This window comes from Varroa destructor, unplaced genomic scaffold, assembly GCF_002443255.2.
Source record: "Varroa destructor unplaced genomic scaffold, Vdes_3.0 BEIS01000001.1, whole genome shotgun sequence".
Classification (NCBI taxonomy): domain Eukaryota; kingdom Metazoa; phylum Arthropoda; class Arachnida; order Mesostigmata; family Varroidae; genus Varroa; species Varroa destructor.
This window is the reverse complement of record NW_019211454.1, coordinates 3,929,985-3,939,325: the sequence shown is the minus strand read 5'-3', so window position 1 is coordinate 3,939,325 and position 9,341 is coordinate 3,929,985. Positions and strand designations below refer to the sequence as shown.

The 9,341-nt window shown below is 43.4% G+C and overlaps 1 long non-coding RNA gene across 1 annotated transcript; it reads left to right on the top strand.

Annotated features, from left to right (window-relative positions):
* Window positions 1–736: 736 nt before the first annotated feature.
* LOC147758146 (uncharacterized) lies at window positions 737–3,667 on the top strand. Its single transcript, XR_015320395.1, has 2 exons — window positions 737–875; window positions 1,008–3,667. It is a non-coding gene; the product is annotated as an uncharacterized LOC147758146 (long non-coding RNA).
* Window positions 3,668–9,341: the final 5,674 nt, after the last annotated feature.

The following is a 9,341-nucleotide window of genomic DNA, read 5'->3' as shown; positions in this document are numbered from 1 at the left end:
TCTATCGAAACGTTTTTTTTGCCTACATTTGATCCGAGTTGTTCTCACTCTATAGAATAGAATCCAAAGGGCTTCTATCGGAAACGTTTTTTTTGCCCACATCTGAATAGATTCTCACTCTATAGAATAGAATCCAAAGGGCTTCTATCGGAAACGTTTTTTTTTGCCCACATCTGAATAGATTCTCACTCTATAGAATAGAATCCAAAGGGCTTCTATCGGAAACGTTTTTTTTTGCCTACATTTGATCCGAGTTGTTCTCACTCTATAGAATAGAATCCAAAGGGCTTCTATCGGAAACGTTTTTTTTTGCCTACATTTGATCCGAGTTGTTCTCACTCTATAGAATAGAATCCAAAGGGCTTCTATCGAAAACGTTTTTTTTGCCCACATCTGAATAGATTCTCACTCTATAGAATAGAATCCAAGGGCTTCTATCGGAAACGTTTTTTTTTGCCTACATCCGATCCGAGTTTTCTCCTCTATAGAATAGAATCCAAAGGGCTTCCTATCGGAAACGTTTTTTTTTGCCTACATTTGATCCGAGTTGTTCTCACTCTATAGAATAGAATCCAAAGGGCTTCTATCGGAAACGTTTTTTTTGCCCACATCTGAATAGATTCTCACTCTATAGAATAGAATCCAAAGGGCTTCTATCGGAAACGTTTTTTTTTGCCTACATTTGATCCGAGTTGTTCTCACTCTATAGAATAGAATCCCAGCATAACAACAGCAGTAGTAGCACGAGATATCGCAAACAGAGCAGTCGCTACGCTGGACTGCGCTGCTGCTGCTGCTAGTACCAGGGTAGTGAGAGCAGTAATAGCCGAAATGGTCAAATAGGTGAAAAACTCGTTCTATTCTAGTAGAAGGACGTGAGTAATCCCATTTTCCGATTGTACTAACAATATATTATTGGCAAGTATTAGTCGCCTTTTTAATTATTACGGTACTAGTAGTACTTTTGATGATGATGGCGATTGTTATTGTTGTTGTTGTCGTTATAGCCGCGGGCGCCGCCAACGACAATGGGTAACGACGTCAGTGGAGGAAGCAAGAATCGTCGCTGCAACGTTTAGCCGCCGCAGCCGCAGCAGAAGCAGTGCTTTCTAGTCCTTAATGAAATGTACGATGGGTCATCGCTTCTTCCAGCCTACAAATGTCGTCACAGTTACTAACGGCAGAGACCGTCGTGGTCATTAAATGACTGCGACTGCAGCGCACGAACAGTGCAGCCGTTATCAGCAGCCGCTTCGATGTCAACAACAACAAAGGCGATAGCAGGAATCGTCCGTAATGGCAGCCGTACCAGCAGCAGGTAGGAAACCGACCGACCGCTCGCCCGTGGTCCGAAAGAGCGGCACAGTCGTGCAGAACACCCCAGGGTCGGCGGCTGAGCTAAACAATCTCCAAACAAACGAACAGCAGCCGCTGGTCGACCTCCTCTTTCCCACTCTCGGTATAAATCGACGACTGGATAGCAGCCATTCAAATTCAAATTTATCCCGCGCATGGACGCAACTCAACACTATCCTCCGCAAAAAAAAGGACTGAATGGAAGATAAAAGACCGTTTGTAATAAAGGGGAGAATAAACGAAACTATCAACGACGTCCGACTGACTGCTGCTACAGCGAATCGCACCAAGACACGTCTTTACCGCTGGAACGGTGTTCTATGCTGAAGGATAGTCGCAGCTGAGAATTACATGTATAATATGTAAATAAGGAAGCTGGTAAATAGACACCCGACAACGGACAGACAGAAAGTAGCCCCTGCTGCGTTTAAAGGTAGCAGCGATGATTCCAATATCACCATTAGCACCACTAACTCACCACTGTCACTCAGCCGCTGCCGATGATGATCAGCCATCAGCTGACTCAAACAGCACCCGCTCTCAATAAGTAGGATCATCAGCATCAGCACGAACTTCACCAAAAATAACCATCTAATGTGTACCGGGCGTAGCAGTCAGTTTTTTCCTCCCCTCCCCGACGAAACAAGCAAAACAATGATAACACGAGGTACCAAAACGCGTGAGCAGCATGCAGACGACACTTCGTTAAAAAACAAACTGAACACGGACAAAATAGCGCGAAACACAATGTAGGCATCTAAATTGCGCTCCTTCTGTCTACTCTGTGCGCCATGGAACCCGCCATTACCCTCACCTATCGCACTTATTACAGCGGCTACCGGCTTCTATACTCTGCTTATAGTCTATGGCCGTGACAGGGTGTGTGAAGCAAACCTAAACAACTCTTCCTGTAGCTGACTCTCAGCTGCCGTTTCGACTATAGGTCTGGATACGGTTTCAAGAACTTCTTAGTTTAGGGAGCTCAATGCAGTCAATTTAAGGGAATTGAGCCCGAGAAAGGATTAGTTTGATATTTCCAGCGCCTGTCTTATTGTTCGACCTTTTGACTTAAACCAAAGTGTGGCATTGACGATAGACCTAGAGCGATCGAAACTTACATTACTAGTACGCTCATCTAGATAGTTTGATGTATTTGTTAACGGGCTAACAGCGCATCACTCCCGTTCCCTCTACCGCTTACCTCATAAAGTCTTCCTCAATGCAGACTCACAAATCGGTTGGTGACAAGGGAACAGCCAGCTTGTTGATAGGAGCAGTTGTGCAATCAGTCGCGTTAACCGCGCGGGAAATATTGAAAAGGAAACAGAGCAAAGGCTGAGCGATCCTGGTAGAGTCGTCATGGGGAAAGGTAGCAAGGAAAACAGGACAAAAAGAAGTTGTAACGTTAGCAATTTCCGACAACCTACTATATGTTTCCGCCGAGTAGGTCGGTGGAAAGTAAGGCTCACTTTTGAGGCCGAGGGTGAACATGGGGGGGCGGAGAGACAAAATGACGAAATGGATAACGGAACGACGAAAGTTCAAAATAATAAAAAACTGTTAGGGTGACCACAGTGATAAAGATAATAATATTTATTCGAATAGCGATATAACCCACTACGTACGTATGGAAGAACAACGTGAGCATGTATTAGTTATTCTATACCCCGTTTCGGCTAACCAATCTGGAATCCTTAAAAAAGCGATTCAGAGCTGTGCGGATTTGGCTTAGCTGAAATAAGTACAATGGGTGGAAAAACTGAGCGTTGGTGTGATGAGGTCACGTTAAAGAGCTAACAACTAGCTTACTCGTCCGAAGCGAATCAACGTAGTATATACATATAGTATATTAAGCTTATACAAACAAGCTACATTTTTACAATTAAAGTCAAAAACGTGGTGACCAAAAAACAAGATAAATGGTTACAGTTATGATGTCGTGAAGTAGACCCCTAAAGCACTAGTACCATGTGTTTATCGCTATGCCTCTAATTTATGCCTCTAATTAGGTTACGTTTAAAAAACTTCAGTATTTATCAGCCATCAAATGCATCTCCTTTTCTTTTTTGAAATTTTTGATCGCCTTTGAATTAGCTCTGCAAACTTATATAAACAGCTATCTTTTCCGATCTATACAATAGTTGCATTTGTTTTTAATCTTTGCGTCGATTCGTTGGTAAGTCTGAGAAGAGCCGCTATAATATGATATCTGTATATTCATATACTTACAATAGCAGGAACACTAAAACCTACTAGAGTCAAACCCTCCTAAATTTGGATTTCTATAATAAAAGAGTGAATTGAGGATGCATTAAGTTAAATTTAGTTTGTTGCGCAAAGGCCATTTACTAATATAGTGGGTAGGGTTTTGGCAAGCATAATGGTCGACATTTTACTTGTACAAATCAATAGGTAATTACGGCCTTAGAAGAAGGAACGAATTGTTTTAATGCCGTATAAGAGACGACTGCTATGAGTCTATATCATATCTATGAAATCAGGTGCGCTGCCCGCAGTTCCGTTTCGGTAACTCCTCGCTTCGCGAAGACATGGTTTCATCTCCGAGATTCTTGGCTATGGCCTCGGCCTTGAAGGATATAATTTTTGCATCAATCGGGGTAGCATCTATAAGTACCTAATTTTTATGTGAACAAGCGTATTCTGCACATAAATATGCTAAAAGTAGATGTGGCTGCAAAGAAAAAATACAAAATTGAAAATTGGTTCATCAGTAATTGAATAATGTGCAAGCGGCGCAGACTGTATGGATGATGGAGGAAATGAAACATGGCTTTGGGGAGTGAGCTTTGGGTCATGATGGAGTGAAAAGATGATCAAAATGGAAAAACGAAGAGAAACAGAACAAAAAAAGTGATGGGAAAAAAAGGATAGAAAGCCGTCTGGGTACGAAGCCAAAGTAAGCATGAAACACATTGGAAATGGGAGGTGAGCCGAGAGATAACGGTAGCATATAATGATTGAGTACGTTCGAAACTCTTTAGTGACTATCGATTCTCTTCTCGACTTTTCGATAGTCGAAACTAGGACATAGACACTAAGAAAAGATTGGGAAATGGAGCCCTAATTTTGATATTGGCCTGTGTATAATGGCTTATGTAATATCGACCGCGTCAGACATCCATATATTGGTTGGTCGTCCCTTACCACTAAATTAGCCCGGCATGACCAAACGCAAAAGACCTATGACTTGCGCCGGATAAGTTGAGCCTTTCATCGATTGTCCAGGACGTGAAGCTGTTAATGCAAGGCCTAATCAACGGTACCAGAAGCGTGGAACAGCGATGCGTGTTTCTAAAGGCATCCCGAGAATTTTGCGAAACAGCACAGTGGCACACGCCTTCCTAAAGCCTAAAAAGGCGCGTCGCGGTTGCCCTAGTGAGTCGGTGAAGTGACTCAGGAAAAAGACATCCTGCCCGATAAGCACTCGGCATTGCCCATTTATAATGATCAAAAGTTCGTACTGGTAAGTACTTGATAACAAGCATAATTTTGTGCCGCGACATCGAAAAACGCAGCATAGGAGACATCTAACAACAACAGTCGATACTCTTTTAGAGCCATAAGATATATCGAACAGTTCGACTAAATAAATTATATATATATATGGCTCTAAAAGAGTATCGACTGTTGTTGTTAGATGTCTCCTATGCTGCGTTTTTCGATGTCGCGGCACAAAATTATGCTTGTTATCAAGTACTTACCAGTACGAACTTTTGATCATTATAAATGGGCAATGCCGAGTGCTTATCGGGCAGGATGTCTTTTTCCTGAGTCACTTCACCGACTCACTAGGGCAACCGCGACGCGCCTTTTTAGGCTTTAGGAAGGCGTGTGCCACTGTGCTGTTTCGCAAAATTCTCGGGATGCCTTTAGAAACACGCATCGCTGTTCCACGCTTCTGGTACCGTTGATTAGGCCTTGCATTAACAGCTTCACGTCCTGGACAATCGATGAAAGGCTCAACTTATCCGGCGCAAGTCATAGGTCTTTTGCGTTTGGTCATGCCGGGCTAATTTAGTGGTAAGGGACGACCAACCAATATATGGATGTCTGACGCGGTCGATATTACATAAGCCATTATACACAGGCCAATATCAAAATTAGGGCTCCATTTCCCAATCTTTTCTTAGTGTCTATGTCCTAGTTTCGACTATCGAAAAGTCGAGAAGAGAATCGATAGTCACTAAAGAGTTTCGAACGTACTCAATCATTATATGCTACCGTTATCTCTCGGCTCACCTCCCATTTCCAATGTGTTTCATGCTTACTTTGGCTTCGTACCCAGACGGCTTTCTATCCTTTTTTTCCCATCACTTTTTTTGTTCTGTTTCTCTTCGTTTTTCCATTTTGATCATCTTTTCACTCCATCATGACCCAAAGCTCACTCCCCAAAGCCATGTTTCATTTCCTCCATCATCCATACAGTCTGCGCCGCTTGCACATTATTCAATTACTGATGAACCAATTTTCAATTTTGTATTTTTTCTTTGCAGCCACATCTACTTTTAGCATATTTATGTGCAGAATACGCTTGTTCACATAAAAATTAGGTACTTATAGATGCTACCCCGATTGATGCAAAAATTATATCCTTCAAGGCCGAGGCCATAGCCAAGAATCTCGGAGATGAAACCATGTCTTCGCGAAGCGAGGAGTTACCGAAACGGAACTGCGGGCAGCGCACCTGATTTCATAGATATGATATAGACTCATAGCAGTCGTCTCTTATACGGCATTAAAACAATTCGTTCCTTCTTCTAAGGCCGTAATTACCTATTGATTTGTACAAGTAAAATGTCGACCATTATGCTTGCCAAAACCCTACCCACTATATTAGTAAATGGCCTTTGCGCAACAAACTAAATTTAACTTAATGCATCCTCAATTCACTCTTTTATTATAGAAATCCAAATTTAGGAGGGTTTGACTCTAGTAGGTTTTAGTGTTCCTGCTATTGTAAGTATATGAATATACAGATATCATATTATAGCGGCTCTTCTCAGACTTACCAACGAATCGACGCAAAGATTAAAAACAAATGCAACTATTGTATAGATCGGAAAAGATAGCTGTTTATATAAGTTTGCAGAGCTAATTCAAAGGCGATCAAAAATTTCAAAAAAGAAAAGGAGATGCATTTGATGGCTGATAAATACTGAAGTTTTTTAAACGTAACCTAATTAGAGGCATAAATTAGAGGCATAGCGATAAACACATGGTACTAGTGCTTTAGGGGTCTACTTCACGACATCATAACTGTAACCATTTATCTTGTTTTTTGGTCACCACGTTTTTGACTTTAATTGTAAAAATGTAGCTTGTTTGTATAAGCTTAATATACTATATGTATATACTACGTTGATTCGCTTCGGACGAGTAAGCTAGTTGTTAGCTCTTTAACGTGACCTCATCACACCAACGCTCAGTTTTTCCACCCATTGTACTTATTTCAGCTAAGCCAAATCCGCACAGCTCTGAATCGCTTTTTTAAGGATTCCAGATTGGTTAGCCGAAACGGGGTATAGAATAACTAATACATGCTCACGTTGTTCTTCCATACGTACGTAGTGGGTTATATCGCTATTCGAATAAATATTATTATCTTTATCACTGTGGTCACCCTAACAGTTTTTTATTATTTTGAACTTTCGTCGTTCCGTTATCCATTTCGTCATTTTGTCTCTCCGCCCCCCCATGTTCACCCTCGGCCTCAAAAGTGAGCCTTACTTTCCACCGACCTACTCGGCGGAAACATATAGTAGGTTGTCGGAAATTGCTAACGTTACAACTTCTTTTTGTCCTGTTTTCCTTGCTACCTTTCCCCATGACGACTCTACCAGGATCGCTCAGCCTTTGCTCTGTTTCCTTTTCAATATTTCCCGCGCGGTTAACGCGACTGATTGCACAACTGCTCCTATCAACAAGCTGGCTGTTCCCTTGTCACCAACCGATTTGTGAGTCTGCATTGAGGAAGACTTTATGAGGTAAGCGGTAGAGGGAACGGGAGTGATGCGCTGTTAGCCCGTTAACAAATACATCAAACTATCTAGATGAGCGTACTAGTAATGTAAGTTTCGATCGCTCTAGGTCTATCGTCAATGCCACACTTTGGTTTAAGTCAAAAGGTCGAACAATAAGACAGGCGCTGGAAATATCAAACTAATCCTTTCTCGGGCTCAATTCCCTTAAATTGACTGCATTGAGCTCCCTAAACTAAGAAGTTCTTGAAACCGTATCCAGACCTATAGTCGAAACGGCAGCTGAGAGTCAGCTACAGGAAGAGTTGTTTAGGTTTGCTTCACACACCCTGTCACGGCCATAGACTATAAGCAGAGTATAGAAGCCGGTAGCCGCTGTAATAAGTGCGATAGGTGAGGGTAATGGCGGGTTCCATGGCGCACAGAGTAGACAGAAGGAGCGCAATTTAGATGCCTACATTGTGTTTCGCGCTATTTTGTCCGTGTTCAGTTTGTTTTTTAACGAAGTGTCGTCTGCATGCTGCTCACGCGTTTTGGTACCTCGTGTTATCATTGTTTTGCTTGTTTCGTCGGGGAGGGGAGGAAAAAACTGACTGCTACGCCCGGTACACATTAGATGGTTATTTTTGGTGAAGTTCGTGCTGATGCTGATGATCCTACTTATTGAGAGCGGGTGCTGTTTGAGTCAGCTGATGGCTGATCATCATCGGCAGCGGCTGAGTGACAGTGGTGAGTTAGTGGTGCTAATGGTGATATTGGAATCATCGCTGCTACCTTTAAACGCAGCAGGGGCTACTTTCTGTCTGTCCGTTGTCGGGTGTCTATTTACCAGCTTCCTTATTTACATATTATACATGTAATTCTCAGCTGCGACTATCCTTCAGCATAGAACACCGTTCCAGCGGTAAAGACGTGTCTTGGTGCGATTCGCTGTAGCAGCAGTCAGTCGGACGTCGTTGATAGTTTCGTTTATTCTCCCCTTTATTACAAACGGTCTTTTATCTTCCATTCAGTCCTTTTTTTTGCGGAGGATAGTGTTGAGTTGCGTCCATGCGCGGGATAAATTTGAATTTGAATGGCTGCTATCCAGTCGTCGATTTATACCGAGAGTGGGAAAGAGGAGGTCGACCAGCGGCTGCTGTTCGTTTGTTTGGAGATTGTTTAGCTCAGCCGCCGACCCTGGGGTGTTCTGCACGACTGTGCCGCTCTTTCGGACCACGGGCGAGCGGTCGGTCGGTTTCCTACCTGCTGCTGGTACGGCTGCCATTACGGACGATTCCTGCTATCGCCTTTGTTGTTGTTGACATCGAAGCGGCTGCTGATAACGGCTGCACTGTTCGTGCGCTGCAGTCGCAGTCATTTAATGACCACGACGGTCTCTGCCGTTAGTAACTGTGACGACATTTGTAGGCTGGAAGAAGCGATGACCCATCGTACATTTCATTAAGGACTAGAAAGCACTGCTTCTGCTGCGGCTGCGGCGGCTAAACGTTGCAGCGACGATTCTTGCTTCCTCCACTGACGTCGTTACCCATTGTCGTTGGCGGCGCCCGCGGCTATAACGACAACAACAACAATAACAATCGCCATCATCATCAAAAGTACTACTAGTACCGTAATAATTAAAAAGGCGACTAATACTTGCCAATAATATATTGTTAGTACAATCGGAAAATGGGATTACTCACGTCCTTCTACTAGAATAGAACGAGTTTTTCACCTATTTGACCATTTCGGCTATTACTGCTCTCACTACCCTGGTACTAGCAGCAGCAGCAGCGCAGTCCAGCGTAGCGACTGCTCTGTTTGCGATATCTCGTGCTACTACTGCTGTTGTTATGCTGGCGCTGCCGCCGCGGCGGCGGCGGCTGCAGTGCCGCTGTTGTGACTGAATATCCGTCTGCATTTGCTGGTCCGTTCGTTTGCAAAAACGGCAACAACAGCAGCACTAGCAGCCGCCGCCGCCGCCGCCGCCGCCGCCGCCGC